Source organism: Macaca nemestrina, chromosome 8, assembly GCF_043159975.1.
Source record: "Macaca nemestrina isolate mMacNem1 chromosome 8, mMacNem.hap1, whole genome shotgun sequence".
In the NCBI taxonomy this organism is placed as follows: Eukaryota; Metazoa; Chordata; class Mammalia; order Primates; family Cercopithecidae; genus Macaca; species Macaca nemestrina.
In genome coordinates this window covers 88,046,207-88,063,141 of record NC_092132.1, presented here as the reverse complement: position 1 = coordinate 88,063,141, position 16,935 = coordinate 88,046,207, and the positions used below count along the sequence as shown (strand labels likewise).

The 16,935-nt window shown below is 41.1% G+C and overlaps 1 protein-coding gene across 8 annotated transcripts in view; it reads left to right on the top strand.

Moving 5' to 3' along the window:
• LOC105482255 (uncharacterized) overlaps window positions 1–16,935 on the top strand; it is a 220,647-nt gene that overhangs the window by 101,243 nt on the left and 102,469 nt on the right. For 2 of the 8 annotated variants that reach the window (XR_011607012.1, XR_011607011.1), the window contains exon 3: window positions 14,015–14,131. The exons of 2 other annotated variants lie outside the window; for them this stretch is intronic. The gene's annotated coding sequence lies outside the window, so the exon portion shown is untranslated. 4 more of the 8 variants (XR_011607014.1, XR_011607013.1, XR_011607010.1 and 1 more) reach the window with 3 other exon arrangements.

The following is a 16,935-nucleotide window of genomic DNA, read 5'->3' as shown; positions in this document are numbered from 1 at the left end:
TTGATAGGCTATTAATTACTGCCTCAATTTCAGTTCTTGTTATTGGTCTATTCAGGGGTTCAGCTTCTTCCTGGTTTAGTCTTAGGAGGGTGTATGTGTCCAGGAATTTATCCATTTCTTCTCAATTTTCTAGTTCATTTGCATAGAGGTGTTTGTAGTGTTCTCTGATGGTAGTTTGTAAATCTGTGGGATCAGTGGTGATATCCCCTTTATCGTTTTTTATCGCTTCTTCTCTCTTTTCTTCTTTATTAGTCTGGCTAGTGGTCTATTTTGTTAATCTTAAAAAAAACAATTCCTGAATTCATGATTTTTTGAAGGGTTTTCTTTGTGTCTCTATCTCCTTCAGTTCTGCTCTGATCTTAGTTATTTCTTGTCGTCTGCTAGCTTTTGAGTTTGTTTGCTCTTGCTTCTCCAGTTCTTTTAATTTTGATGTTAGGGTATCGATTTTAGATCTTTCCTGCTTTCTTTTTTGGGCATTTAGTGTCATAAATTTCCCTCTAAACACTGCTTTAGTTGTGTCCCAGAGATTCCGGTACATTGTGTCTTTGTTCTCATTGGTTTCAAAGAACTTTATTTCTGCCTTAACTTCATTACCCAGTAGTCAGTCAGGAGCAGGTTGTTCAGTTTCCATGTAGTTGTGTAGTTTTGAATGAGTTTCTTAATCCTGAGTTCTAATTTAATTGCACTGTGGTCTGAGAGACTGCTTATAATTTACATTCTTTGGCATTTGCTGAGGAGTGTTTTACTTCTTATTATTTGGTCAATTTTAGAATAAGTGCTATGTGGTGCTGAGAAGAATGCATATTCTGTTGATCTGGAGTGGAGAGTTCTGTCGATGTCTATTAGGTCCACTTGGTCCACAGCTGAGTTCAAGTCCTGAATATCCTTGTTAATTTTCTGTCTCATTGATCTGTCTAATATTGACAGTGGGGTGTTAAAGTCTCCTACTATTATTGTGTGGGAGTCTAAGTCTCTTTGTGGGTCTCTAAGAACTTGCTTTATGAATCTGGGTGCTCCTGTATTGGGTGTATATACATTTAAGATAGTTAGCTCTTCTTGTTGCATTGATCCCTTTACCATTATGTAATGCCCTTCCTTGTCTTTTTAAATCTTTGTTGGTTTAAAGTCTGTTTTATCAGAGACTAGGATTGCATCCTCTGCTTTTTTTGCTTTCCATTTGCTTGATAAATCTTCCTCCATCCCTTTATTTTGAGCCTATGTGTACCTTTTTTCTTTTTTTTGTACAGTGAGTCTCACTCCGTCACCAGGCTGAAGTGCAGTGGCAAAATCTTGGCTCACTGCAGCCTCCACCTCCTGTGTTCAAGCAAATCTCCTGCCTCAGTCTCCCAAGTACCTGGGAATACAGGCGCACACCACCATGCCCAGCTAATTTTTATATTTTTAGTAGAGATGGACTTTCATGATGTTAGCCAGGATGGTCTCGATCTCTTGACCTTGTGATCTGCCCACCTCGGCCTTCTAAAATGTGGGGATTACAGACATAAGCCACTGCGCCTTGCCCCATATGTTTCTCTTTGCATGTGAGATGGGTCTCCTGAATACAGCACACAGATGGGTCTTGACCATCCAATTTGCCAGTCTGTGCCTTTTAATTGAGACATTTAGCCTATTTACATTTAAGGTTAATATTGCTATGTGTTAATTTGATCCTGTCATTATGATGCTAGCTGGATATTTTGCCCATTAGTTGATGCAGTTTCTTCAGTTTCAATGGTCTTTACATTTTGGTTTGATTTTGCAGTGGCTGGTACCAGTTTTTCCTTTCCATATTTAGTGCTTCCTTCAGGAGCTCTAGTAAAGCAGGCCTGGTGGTGACAAAATTCCTCAGCATTTGCTTGTTTGTAAAGAATTTTCTTTCTTTTTCACTTCTGAAGCTTAGTTTGGCTGGATATGAAATTCTGGGTTGAGGCCGGGCGCGGTGGCTCAAGCCTGTAATCCCAGCACTTTGGGAGGCCGAGATGGGTGGATCACAAGGTCAGGAGATCGAGACCATCCTGGCTAACACGGTGAAACCCCGTCTCTACTAAGAAATACAAAAAATAGCCGGGCGAGGTGGCAGGGCCTGTAGTCCCAGCTACTCGGGAGGCTGAGGCCGGAGAATGGCGTGAACCCAGGAGGCGGAGCTTGCAGTGAGCTGAGATCCGGCCACTGCACTCCAGCCTGGGCTACAGAGCGAGACTCCGTCTCAAAAAAAATAAATAAATAAATAAAATAAAAGAAATTCTGGGTTGAAAATTCTTTTCTTAAATAATGTTGAATATTGGCCCACAGTCTCTTTTGGCTTCGTAGGGTTTCTGCAGAGAGATCTACTGTTAGCCTGATGGGCTTCCCTTTGTGGGTAACCCAACCTTTCTCTCTGGCTGCCCTTAACATTTTTTCCTTCATTTCAACCTTGGTGAATCTTCCAATTATGTATCTTGTTGTTGCTCTTCTCAAGGAGTATCTCTGTGGTGTTCTCTGTATTTCCTGAATTTGAATGTTGGTCTATCATGCTAGGTTGGAGAAGTTCTCTTGGATAATAACCTGAAGTGTGTTTTCCAACTTGGTTCCATTCTCCCCATCACTTTCAGGTACCGATCAGATGTATGTTTGGTCTTTTCACATAGTCTTTTCTTTCTTTTCCTTCCTTCCTTCCTTCCTTTTTTCCTTCCTTTTTTCCTTCCTTCCTTCCTTCCTTCCTTCCTTCCTTCCTTCCTTCCTTCCTTCCTTCCTTCCTTCCTTCCTTCCTTCCTTCTCTCTCTCTCTCTCTCTGTTTCTTTCTTTCTTTCTTTCTTTCTTTCTTTCTTTCCTTCTTTTTTTTTTAGAGTCTCACTGTGTCACTCATACTGAAGTGCAGCAGCATGATCTCGGCTCACTGCAACCTCCAACTCCCAGGTTCAAGCAATTCTCCTGCCTCAGCCTCCTGAGTAGCTAGGATTACAAGCACCACAATACCTGGCTAATTTTTTGTATTTTTTTAGTGGAGATGGGGTATCACCATGCCAGTCAGGCTGGTTTCGAACTCCTGACCTCATGATCCATCTGCCTCAGCCTCCCAAAGTGCTGGGAGTACAGGCATGAACCACCACACCCGGCCACAGTCCCATATTTCTTGGAGGCTTTGTTCATTCCTTTTCATTCTTTTTTCTCCAATCTTGTTTTCATGGTTTATTTCATTAAGTTGACCTTCCATCTCTGATATCTTTTTTTCCGTTTGATTGATTCGGCTATTGATACTTGCGTATGCTTCGTGAAGTTCCCGTGCTGTTTTTTCAGCTCCATCAGGTCATTTATGTTCTTCTCTAAACTGTTTATTCTAGTTAGCAATTCTTCTAACCTTTTATCAAAGTTCTTAGCTTCCTTGCATTGGGTTAGAAAATGCTCCTTTAGCTCAGAGGAGTTTGTTATTACCCACCTTCTGAAGCTTAATTCTGTCAATTTCTCAAACTAATACTCCATCCAGTTTTGTTTCCTTGCTAGCGAGGAGTTGTGATCCTTTGCAGGAGAAGAGATGTTCTTCTTTTTGGAATTTTCAGCCTTTTTGCACTGGTTTTTCCTCTTCATGGATTTATCTACCTTTGGTCTTTGCTGTTGTTGACCTTTGGATGGAGTATTTGTGTGATCATCCTTTTTATTGATGCTGATGCTATTGCTTTCTCTTTGTTAGTTTTACATCTAACAGGCCGCTCTTCTGCAGATCTGCTGGAGTTTGCTGGGGGCCCACTCCAGACCCTGTTTGTCTGGGTATCACCAACAGAGGCTGCAGGATAGCAAAGACTGCTGCCTCCTCCCTCCTCTGGAAGCTTCATCCCAGAGGGGTACCTGCCAGATGCCAGCTGGAGCTCTTCTGTATGAGGTGTCCATTGACCCCTGCTTGGGGTTGTCTCCCTGTCAGGAGGCACTGTGATCAGGGACCCACTTGAGGAGGCAGTCTGTCCCTAACCAGAGCTCGAGCCCTGTGCTGGGAGATCCGCTGCTGTCTTCAGAGCTGGCAGGCAGGAATGTTTAAGTCTCCTGAAGTTGTACCCACAGCCACCCCCTCCCATAGGTGCTCTGTCCTAGAGAGATGGGAGATTTATCTATAAGCCCCTGACTGGGGCTGCTGCCTTTCTTTCAGAGATACCCTTCCCAGAGAGGAAGAATCTAGAAAGGCAGTCTGGTTACAATGGCTTTGCAGTGCTATGGTGGGCTCCACCCAGTCTGAACTTCCTGATGGCTTTGTTTACACTGTGAGGGCAAAACTGCCTACTTACGCCTCAGTAATGGTGGATGCCCCTTCCCCCACCAAGCTTGAGTGTCCCAGGTTGGCTTCAGACTGCTGTGCTGGCTATGAGGATTTCAAGTCAGTGGATCTTAGCTTGCTGGGCTCCCTGTGGGTGGGATCCGCTGAGCTAGACCACTTGGCTCCCTGGCTTCAGCCCTCTTTCCATGGGAGTGAATGGATCTGTCTCGCTGCCATTGCAGATGCCACTGAGGTATGAAACAAATCTCCTGCAGCTAGCTTAGTGTCTGTCCCAAATGGTCACCCAGTTTTGTGCTTGAAACTTAGGGCCCTTGTGGTGTAGTCACCTGAGAGAATCTCCTGGTCTGCAGATTGTGAAGACCATAGGAAAAGCGTAGTATCTGGGCCAGAATGCACCATCCCTCATGGCACGGTCCTTCATGGCTTCCCTTGGCTAGGGAAGGTAGTTCCCCGGCCCCTTGCACTTCCCACATGAGGTAACACCCCACCCTGCTTCAGCTCACCCTCTGTGGGCTGTACCCACTGTCTAACCAGTCCCAGTGAGATGAACTGGGTACCTCAGTTGGAAATGCAGAAATCTCCCACCTTCTGCATTGGTCTTGCTGGGAGCTGCAGACCGGAGCTGTTCCTATTCAGCCATCTTGCTGGGGAATCCTCTATGCTTGTTTTAAAAGGCATATATGACCATTAATTACACCCCTCCCCCCACAGAGAGAACGAGAAACAATCCACTGGTCCTGTTTGTAACTGATATGTTCAGTGTGTTCTGAGGCTCTTTTAAGAACTGAGAGGCCAACTACATCTTTGGTTTCCCAGGAGCATTAGCTTTATCTGATATGTATTAACTTTGTCCAAATTTAATGCCTTTTGTCATTACCTTGGGAATCTTATGTCTTTATCCTGATGGACTCACCACTGCTTGTGACCACTTCTTGTTTGACCAAGTCCCCTACTTCATTTCTCATTTGGCTTGCATAATTTAAAAAAAACCTCTATTTTTCTTTATTCAAAACATATAAATATTGCTGCTACAATCAGCATAAATATTTAATCATTTTTATTTTATATCATATTATCAATTAGGCACTTGAATCTGAATGTGACATTTCAGAAATGACAATAAGGACCATATGTTCATGCTGGCAAAGAACTGAAAATATGTGATTTGTCAAAAACCAAACAATTATAATACTGTAAATCACATTCTAATGTTTAACTTTCAAATTTTTAGTTATTAAATATTTTGTAGTATATGATAGTACAGGAAATAATATGAAGAAACCAATTGCTGAGGTGTTTAATAGATGATAATAGTTTGTCAATTTGTTTCAGATCTCAATCTTTAAGGAGAAAAGAAAAGAGGAAGAGAAAGAATACTGATTTTTCAGCTCAATATTCTTTTTATTACTACCCTGCTGCCTGTCTCACAGCTTGCAATTATTGCTGATTTTATTTTTGTAGAAGGTTACTAGTAAGTTTACTTTTTAAAGGACTTTCATCTGTTAGCACATTTGATTCTCCCCATATATTTGGGAGACAGTTAGGGCATGTATTACAACATGCATTTTATAAACCATTGAGGCACTAAAATGTTAACTGATTTGCCGAATATTTCACCATTACCAAAGTTGCAAACTCATCGAGAATACCATGCAGACATAAAATGAATGAGATCACATTCTTTGTGGGACATGGATGGAGGTGAAGGCCATTATCTTTAGCAAACTAACACAGGGACAGAAAACCACATACCACATGTTCTCACTTATAAGTGGGAGATAAATTATGAGAACACACGGACACACAGGAGGGGAACAACACACACTGGGGCCTTTCTGATAGTGGAGAATGGGAGGTGGAAGAGCACCAGGACGAATAACTGAGGGGTACTAGGCTTAATACTTGGGTGATGAAATAATCTGTACAACAAACCCCCATGACACAAGTTTACTTATGTAACAAACCTGCATTTATACTCCCCAACTTAAAATAAAAGTTAAAGAAAGAAAATTTTAATAATCCTTTCAGAGTCCCTCAAACTATTAAGTGTTTCTTTGTCTTTGAATATAATCATTTCAGGAATCCTACCAAGCAGGAATTTGTTAGCGATTCTTTTAAAATGAGAAAGTTGAATAGCTGAAAAGTCATGTTGATGTTGGCTTAAACCAGTTGCCCTTGGTTTTTGTTATATGTTTTGATTTCTTTTTTTGCGTTGGAATTATCTAAAAGTCAGTGTACCATCATCACTATCACACACACATTCACACACTAGAAATTTCACAACTGACTTTCAGAAACAGACACACCATACACCCTTAATCTGGAAAATCCTTAGGCTCAGGTCACATCATATACCGGAAATACTGAAATCTCTGGGGCTGAGTTCTAGGCATCAATGTTTTAAAGAATGTCAGGTAATTCCAGATTTCCAGTTTGTAAAGCACTAGTTTAAGCAGCGGCTGCATGGCAGTTACCTGGTCCCCCTCATCTAGAGTTTCTTTCTCCACAGTACAAAAGTGCATCATAGCTAATCTTTTATCTTTCCTTGGTGTATCAGCTACAAGCAGATAAGAAACTATTTTATAGGTAAGAAACTACTTGCCTTTAATTTTGATTATTCAGCCTATGTGTGGTTAGAAAAAGATCCTTATATAAGACGCAATTACCATGACATTTTTTATCTTATATCAAGCTTCAAATGAAGTGCCAAGGTAACTGTGTAAAGTGCTGATCTTTAGTAAGTTGGATTCTACACTTAACTCACCTGGTTTATGGCCTATGAATTTATTCCTGTTACACACACACACACACACACACGCACACACACACACACAGAGAGAGAAACTGCTCTCTTTTTAATTTGGATTTTGAATCAAATGTAAAAACTTGGAACTCTCTCTGTAAACGTAACAGGAAGGTTAAAGGAAACTTTGAAGATGGAAATAGGAAAGTTGTGAACCAAAATAATAAACCTTGCTTTATCTACAAGCTACGGATACCAATAGAGCCTCAGATGAATTCAGGAAACATGGTACTTTCAACTGCTATACTATGATGTGTCCCAGGAGGTACTTCACTACCTCCCAGGGTCCATCTCCAGATTGCTTATTAACCGTATTCTGAGAAACCTCAGCCCATGTGGCTCTCTCTCGTTCTTGGATCATGAAAAGTGATTGGAAACCACATAACCTGGGCATTGTGTTCAAGAGACTGTAAAATCATCACTATCAAACACACATTCACACACTAGAAGTTTCACAACTGACTTTCAGAAACATGGACACACCACACTCCCTTAATCTGGAACAAGAAATTATGGCTAGGAAGATCTCCACTCTAGTCCTTCACCTCATCAGAGAATATGGGTCTAGAAATGAGAAGCTGCTAAACTTGAATACCTTTATTGATTATCTACTATTATTGAGGATCTCTGGTAGTAAACACAGAAGTTAGGAATCTCAAGAAGCTTCTTAGGTTTACAGTGGCTTGAGAAAGAAGGTCAGATATTTTACCAAAACAAATAAACAATTTTACCACCGGCAATCTCAGAATAATTTGCCCTACTTTACCAGTTGATATGGTTTGGCTGTTATATATTTGAAGGCTTCTCTTTTCTCATGATGCAAATGTCATCCGTAAGATCATCATGGGCCTCACCAAAATTTCATTTCTACATTGGATAAGTCAATCTTTAGATATATCTAGTACTGAATTAATTTGCTACCTGGATTAACAGTAAAGTTACTGAAAAGTGCTTTAAGTAATTTAACTATTTAACAAACAAACAGAACCCCTAATTTTGATACCATAAATGTAATGAATTGTAATCAATATAACATTGTCATGAGTCCAGTGCTCTGCATCAGGAGAAAATTTTAAACGAAAATCATAAAAATTATATTATTTAATGAAACTACTACCAATATCCTCCTTTATAAAAGCTCACTTCTGGCTGGGTGCAGTGGCTTACACCTGTAATCCTAGCACTTTGGGAGGCTGAGGTAGGTTGATCACTTGAGGTCAGGAGTTTGAGACCAGACTGGTTAACATGGTGTACTAAAATTATGCCGAGCACAGTGGGTCACGCCTGTAATCCCAGCACGTTGGGAGGCTGAGGCGAGTGGATCACCTGACGTTAGGAGTTCGAGACCAGCCAGGCCAATATAGTGAAACCCCATCTCTGCCAAAAAGAGCAAAGAAAAAGAAATAATACAAAAATATTAGCCAGGTGTGGTGGTTTGTACCTGTAATCCCAGCTACTCAGAAGGCTGAGGCAGAAGAATCGCTTGAACCCAGGAGGCAGAGATTGCAGTAGGCTGAGATCGTGCCACTGCACTCCAGCCTGGGCAGCGAGATTCTGTTTAAAAAAAAATATATATATATATACACATACACACACACACACATATACACACACATACACACACACACACACACACACATATATTTAATTTTAAAGCCCCACAGATGGAGTAAATACCAGAATGGACAATCCGGAACAGAAAATTAGCCAAAATGATTAAATTTAATAATTTTGTTAGGCAAAAGGTGAAAGAAAAGAAGTATGTAAGTGATAGTTAAGGGACATAAAAGTGATGTCCAGAAAGCTAACAATCTCTCTGATATTTGGGAAGGGAAAATATTAAAAATGTGGGGGGATACGCAGGAAAGAAATAAGAGAAGGAAATACATAATCCAAGTCCTTTACCTTTTCCCTTTTAGTTCATTCTAAACATTGTCTTCTCTTTATTAACATCTTCAGCATAGTGTGAAAACTTCAGATAATACTAATTTATATTCTCGAGTTTTAGTAGTTTTGTAAAGTGGTAAAATTACACAATATTAAAGCTGATATTTAATTAAATGTCAGCATTTTATCTGCCTTCAGTTGACATTGTTCTCTTGGTCTCAAAATGCTAAATGTAAAAGATGAGTTCTCTTTAGCCAATATAGGAATTTTCATAAATTTTCTCCACATATAATCACAAACTTAAGATTTCGGGAAAAAAAAAAAAAAACCATGATGGATGGAATAGAATGACTTGATTCCATTTACCAAACATAACCGATGAGATGGGTAGAAAAAAATTACTTGCTCTAAGGAGTGAAGACTTTCATATCTTAGCAAATTCTTGTCCTTCCCCAACATGTAATCTTATATTCTTATAAAATTAACAAATTAGTTTTTGCCTAAGGTAGGCAAGCCTTCTTTATGACTCTTAAAACTATTCTAAATATTTGTAAATAATAGGTATCAACTTTCTTTGTCGTATGTCAATGATAAATAATTTGTTTTGTTTTTTCTTATTACTTAAATGATGCTTAGTATTTTATGGACTCTATGGCAAATACTTCATATAGCAGTGAAGACCCATTCCTGCATTTATGTTGTTAGGACTGGAAATGCCATTTCAAGTATGTGCACTAATGTTTATAGCATAATCAAGATTTATTAAAACTACCCCACAGAGCCACATTGTACAGAATTTATAAACTGCAAAACAGCTATAAAGATCACTTGAGATGCAGAAGTTTGACCTGGAATATCATGTTATGGGACAGAATTGCTGCAGTCAATACTTGTTAATATAGATGGCTTATGGATATTGAAGTTATCAACTCCAAAAAAAGAGTTTCACATTATCTAATATTTTACATATCTTTGGTTTCTTTAAGGTTTGTTCAGAAATCCATAACTTATCCTATGTGTAAAACAATGAAAAAAACAGATATAAATTTGATCTCGCTTTCAAAATTCACTGTTGTTTCATAAAGCATATTGCATGTTATTACTTAGCTAGCTTCCAACATTTGCCATTTCATACAACCATCTGTTTATTTATCTTCCGATACTAAGAGCCTAAGGAATGGATAAGTTCTCAAGAGATACCACAAAAAGGAACAAGTTACTGACTTTTTGTAACAGGAACATTTAGGAAGTCTTTCCTGAATGAGATTATACATTATTTCCTAACTGGTGATTTTATATTTGTATATAGGCAGATATATGCAAAATTACATCAATCCAGGCGAATACAAAATAAAAATATCAACTATAGAGGGTTATAATTCTGTAGTAGGGTAAATATACAATAAAAGTATAATAAAATAAAAAGACAGCATAAATAATAATGAACATTTTCAATGGATTTCTTCTAGCAAGGTTTGCATTGACAGGCAGTATAAAATGATTTCTCTATGCTTTGCTTATACATCAGAACCAATATTTACTATCAAATTTTCAAAATACAGAATTGGAATATTAATTTATGTGAAATTTCTGAATAGCAAGGTGACAAAGCATAACTTTATCATGGTGTTTACATTATAAATGCTAAACTATAAAACATTTTGCTCATTGCCCCATCAGTTAAAACATTGAAAATAATAGTTTCATTTAATGTGAAACACAAAAGGGTCATGACATCATATGACTAAATTCTTCCATGTTTGAGATAAAGATGGTAGAGAGAACATGTCCCCAAAAGAGCCAGAACCAGAACTTTCTGCCCACCGTGAAAAAAGTGTAGCTAAAATGTTTTGCATACTTATGATTTACTGAGCATTTTGCTAAATAATTCTTTGGACTTATTATTTTTCTTTCAATAACACTTTCTCAGAGATACTATTATTATCCATATTTTCCATATGGAAAGAACTGAATCTTAGTGGGTTTAAATAATGTGCATAAGGTGACACAGGCACACAATAGTGGAACTGACACTCAAACCATTGAGTGAATCACAAAGCCTATGTTTTTAATAATGTATTTTACTCTATTTTACTGTATTTATGCTAGGGATCAATTAGAACAGGCTATGAGGATGCATGTAGGCAAAAGAATCACAGGTTATTATGGAAAATAGAAATGTTTCATCTGGAGAATTGTCTGTTCCCAAATATTCTGGGCATGTGTCTACCTGAAGTTGTAGGTAATGTATTAAAGAATGGCAGATTTTGCTTCATTCCTCCAATTCTGATGCCCGCTGCACATTCTTTTCCTCTCTTACAGTTCAGTGCACACAAACAGTGTCTTTGTGCTTTTGTGGCTATGTTTCTTTGGCTTCCTATACCAGGGTCATGCTTCTTCATCGAACACAACCAACCCAACAACACCTACCTTTCTGTTTTGATAAATTTAGAATATATACATATATCGTTGTTGTTTTACTGAGAGTTTCATGACTCATGTCAAAAACCCATCAGGATTATATTTTGCTTCTGGAATCTTCTCTATGCTACATCATTATGGATTGCAGTCTATCCCCTCCCATGCACCAAGTTACTACTCTCTTTGCGATCTAATCCCATCTAATATTTGTACTGATTTCTAGAAGATACTTTTTGCTGCTTTTTGAACTGTAAAATTGTATATAACTTTTCTCACTAAAGCACAAAACAATATTCACATACATTTGTAAATGGTGCACATTTTTATGCCCTCTTTGTATGCTCATTCTCACTGACATCCCCCGAAGTACAGAGCTGTATAATGACACACAGAAATGCATGGAGATAAGGCAGTTAAATTAGGTATATTAAGATTATCTGAGACAGATCATCTATATAATTTAAACGATGAGCTTTAAAAAATTCTAGACAGAAGGCAGAACTGTTAGCAATTAGTATACTTGTTCTGATACAAAAAAATGTGTTTAACCCAAATATTCATAAATCAGAGAAGAGTTAAAAGGTTGTGGCATAAAAGCAGAATGACATAGGAGGACTAACCCAGTCGTGACCAGGAGAGAAGTTATCTAGCTTCTATCAAGTAACACTTCACCCTTACCCTAGGAGACAGATGCCAAGGATATGCTCGGTGTATTGCTGTCATTATGTACAATTCATAGTGGTTGGAGAACTTTATGACACACTGTAAATGTGACCTTACTTATCCTCTATGAATATATTTATTTTCAAGTAGACTTTGAATTATATTTTTAAAGTTTGGATTAAAAAATGAAACTTTAAAATGTATCAAAGTGAGGTACCAAATATCTGGAAGCTAATCACTGATTTTGAAATGTGCCTGGATTTGGGTGACTCTGCTGTATAATGTAACACTCTGGATTGGTGGTTTGTGGAGAAATTCCAACTTGACGGTGAGGGTGTGAGTGATTGTGTGTATGTGTGTGAGTTAGAGTGTGAGTGATTACTTGTATGTATGTGTGTGAGGGTGTGTGTGTGAGGGTGTGTGTGTGAGTCTGGATGTGAATGATTGTGCGTATGGGTTTATGTGTGTGAGTTAGGGTGCAAGTGATTGCATGTATGTGTGTGTGTGAGGGATTGCATGTATATGTGTGTGTGAGGGTGTGTGTGGGTGGGTATGAGTGATTGTGTGTATGAGTGTATGTGTGTGAGTTAGGGTGCGACTGATTGCATGTATGTGAGTGAGGGGGGGTGTGTGGGTGTGAGTGTGTGTATGGGTGTATGTGTGTGAGTTAGGGTGTGAGTGATTGCATATATGTGTGTGGGGGGGTGTGTGTGGGTGTGTGTGTATGGGTGTGTGTGTGAGGGTGTGAGTGATTGCATGTATGTGTGTGTGAGGGTGTGTGTGTGGGTATGAGCCGGTTGTATGGGTGTATGTGTGTGTGTGAGGGTGTGTGTGTGGGCATGAGTGTGTGTATGGGTGTATGTGTGTGAGGGTGTGAGTGCATGTGTATGTGTGTGTGAGGGGGTGTGTGTGGGTGTGTGTGTATGGGTGTATGTGTGTGAGTTAGGGTGTGAGTGTGTGTGAGGGGGTGTGTGGGAGTATGAGTGATTGTATGGGTGTATGTGTGTGAGAGTGTGATTTCATGTATGTGTGTGAAGGTGTGTGTGGGGGTATAGTGATTGTGTGTATGGGTGTATGTGTGTGAGGGTGTGAGTGATTGCATGCATGTGTGTGTGAGGGAGTGTGTGTATGGGTATGAGTGACTGTGATTGTGTGGGTGTATTTGTGTATGTGTGAGGGTGTGAGTGACTGTGAGTGATGGTATAAATGATTGTGTGTGAGGTGTGATGTGTGTGTGTGTGGCTGTGACTGTGTGTGTGAGTGTGCGTGAGGGTGTGAGTGATTATATGTGTGTGTGTGAGGGTTGAGTGGTTGTGTGGGAGGGTGTGTTTGTGTGTTAGTGAAAGTGTAATTTTGTGTGTGTGAATAAGGAGGTGAGTGAGTAAGCAGTAAGTGTATGTGTACACGTGCAGGTGTGTGAGAGGGAGTATTGCTCGGGAAAGGAGATAAATGTGAAAAGGAAGGGTGAGAACCTTGGTGCCCCATTGTTTTCCCTGAAACAAGAAGGCAAGAGACTGGTGACATAAACTGTCACAGTGGATTAAATAGAGTGGAATCAAAGCCTTGTGAACAATAGGCACACGTTGAGCAAGCAAGTCTCTGCGCTGGCAGTTCAAATGTGAGTCAACTTAAGGTATGAAGCTTCAGTCAGGAAGAACCTTCAGGTTCTCAGTGTCCTGAGCTGGAAAAGATTCCCTCCCTCAAGTGGAAAACAAGCACGAGACCCAATTTCGCACTTCCCCAGGCTTGGACCAACCCCTAAATCAGCTCAACTGCCAGTTCCCACTGCTAGTGACTTCTATGACACTTTCATCTCCTAAAATGAGAAAGACAAGAGGAAGTTCTTTGGGGACCTTATGTACTTATTCGTGCAATCTAGCAAGAAAATGTTTTACTTAGCAAATTACCTTAAATAAGAAGATAAAGTACAGGCACTATTTTAAGGCAATATGAAATCTGATTTCTGTACACTATTCATCATACCTTTTTTTAAACAGGGCTTCACTCTGTTACCCAGGCTGAAGTGCACTCGCACAATCACTGCCATGCCTTGAACTCCTGGACTCAGGCGATCCTTCCACTTCAGCCTCCCGAGTAGCTGGGACTACAGGCAGGTACCACCACACGTGGCTAATTTTTTTGTATTTTTGATAGAGACAGGGTTTTACTATGTTGCCCAGGCTGGTCTCAAACTCATCAACTCAAGTGATCGGCTTACCTTGACCTCCCAAAATGTGAGATTACAGGTGTGAGCTACCATGCCCAGCCTGAATTTTCAAATGGAGACAGATATTCACTTGGAAAACACTGATAAGGTGTGTAATACTGTCTGCATCAACAGTCAATTCTGCCAAATAAATGCTCAACTAGTGACTGTCATTTCAGAAATAACGTTTTGGAGAAATTTTTACCCTAAGATTAAACAATTCAACATTTCTCATGTACCTGGCATTCCTCCAAAGTACAATATTATCAACTATGAATTGCTAAGATTAGCCTTAAAAATTAAACTTTTAAATGCTTGAAAGCTCAGTTCCGGGTGAGGTATTAGGATTGACTGGGAGGAACGATGACAAATAGAAGGCCGTGCTGACGAGTAATCTACAAGAGCAAGCACACCCAGGTTTCCATTGTCAACAGTGGCAGGAAAAAGCCTGACTGAGGAATGCAAGTCCTGTCACAGTCCCCACCTCTCAGTTCACATTTCCCTCTACTTGCAGGGACACCTGCAGGGAGCCCTGAGTACTCAGCCAACTCTGCTTTCTACAGTGCACTTCATTCCTACAAAACCCTCCCCCCACCCCCACCCGCCCTCCTCACTCATGCCCTCCTCACTCATCTAGTGCCTCCCAAAGTGCTGGGATTACAGGCATGAGCCACTTTGTCTGGCTCAGTGCAGCTGCCAGTATGGGGCTGAATGGCCTTCTATTAAATGTAAAACATTTTTAATAAAAGAAGTTAAAGGAAAAGTCTATGGAAGTATTGGGGGTGAGAATCTCTGGTAGCAAGATCTCTATATTACCTGACGAGACAAGCTTTATTAAAAATGAGAATCACTTCATACTTAACCTAAGCCTGACAGTGCTGGACAGAGTCCTGCTGTACCACTACCAATGGCAAGGCTGCCTCTCTGTCAGACACAGAACATATGGACAAAGCCACAAGCTATGGCTCATCCCAATAGAATCTTACTAGTTTCCTAGTAAGGTTAGCTATAATGTCTTCTAACTCATATCATTTGTATTTAAAAAGAAAGAAACAAATGGTAACTGATACACATGTTGGTTGGTAGAGCTTTCAGGTTCCTCTTTCCATGTAGTTGAGGAAATTCCTCAGCCCAGTGTCACCTCGGATCTCATGCTGCAACTCCATCCTTAGCTCAACACCCACTGGCTCCGCTTGAAATGGTTGCTGATCTTCAGGTAGAGCAGGTTCTGCAGATCAAAGGACATCCTTTACTAAAAATCTCTGACATCAGAGAGAGAGGCTACATGTCTATAACGAACCTTTCAGAAACCTACCCATTAGAAAGCCACTTCTCAGGCCGGGCGCGGTGGCTCAAGCCTGTAATCCCAGCACTTTGGGAGGCCGAGACGGGCGGATCACAAGGTCAGGAGATCGAGACCATCCTGGCTAACCCGGTGAAACCCCGTCTCTACTAAAAAAATACAAAAAACTAGCCGGGCGAGGTGGCGGGCGCCTGTAGTCCCAGCTACTCCGGAGGCTGAGGCAGGAGAATGGCGTGAACCCGGGAGGCGGAGCTTGCAGTGAGCTGAAATCTGGCCACTGCACTCCAGCCTGGGTGACAGAGCGAGACTCCGTCTCAAAAAAAAAAAAAAAAAAGCCACTTCTCAACACAGAGGTGGCCCTTGGAGTCTTTCTAGGATTTTCACATCCATCTGGGAAGAGGAAAAAAACTCCTGAAACTGGGCTGACTTCATAACCAGTTTAATTTCACACATCTCACCTTTCTGGAGCTGCCTTGTTTTTCCCTTCGTGTTGCATCACTGCAGAGAAAATTCATGGACTTCCTAAAGGTGAGGCTCTCACCCATTAGTAAGAAAGTCTCTCTTTATATTAAGTTGGCCTTTCTCTGGAGATCTTGTAACTGCTTTATAAACATTCTTTCACACCTCCAAGCAGGTAGGTGGTAATTGATATTCAATTTTTACTTTAGTTTCCGTGATCCCCAGGAGCACAGATCCCCTGACCAGGTGTCATGGTGGCTGCTAAGTCAGGTAGTTGGCTGGGCTGTGGAACAATGGGCAAAACCACAGCTCAGCTCTATCGTCTTTGGCTTCAGATTATCCGGCAACAGGGCCGCTCTCCAGATGAAGGTCAAGGAGGAGTGGACCCTGAGGCCTGGCAGCAGGCACACTTAGCGACCTGGAGGCCTTCTGAGGGAAGCCCCATATTCGGAGCCAGACCCTAGAATGGGAGGTACAACAGAGCCTAGAATGGGAGACTGGTGTCCTCGGCGACCCTAAGGCTGTCTGGGACCAGCCCTCCAAACCTCCACCATGGACTCTGCTGCAGCTGCCACCTGCACATGTGGCGCGGTAGCAGGGGTGGCAACCCCTGACCCTGTCCGCGCCACCAGCAGTGAAAAATACAAGGCCAGAGGCTACCAGGGCTTCTAATTCAGGCAGTTGGCAGGACAGATGCAAGAAGGGAACCGGCAACTGCAGGAAGAGAACCTGGCGGCCACACAGTTCCCAGCGTTAGCGACCCGGGGCTCAGGGCGCGGGACAAAGAGGAGCGGACCCTAGGGAGGGAGGGCGGTGCTCTCGGCGATCCTCAAGCTCTCTGAGACCAGGCCTGCCAGCCTCCGCCGTGGGCTCAGCTGCAGCTGCCACCTGCACATGGCGTGCGGCAGCACAGATGGCAATCCAATACCCTGCCCGCACCACCAGCCCCG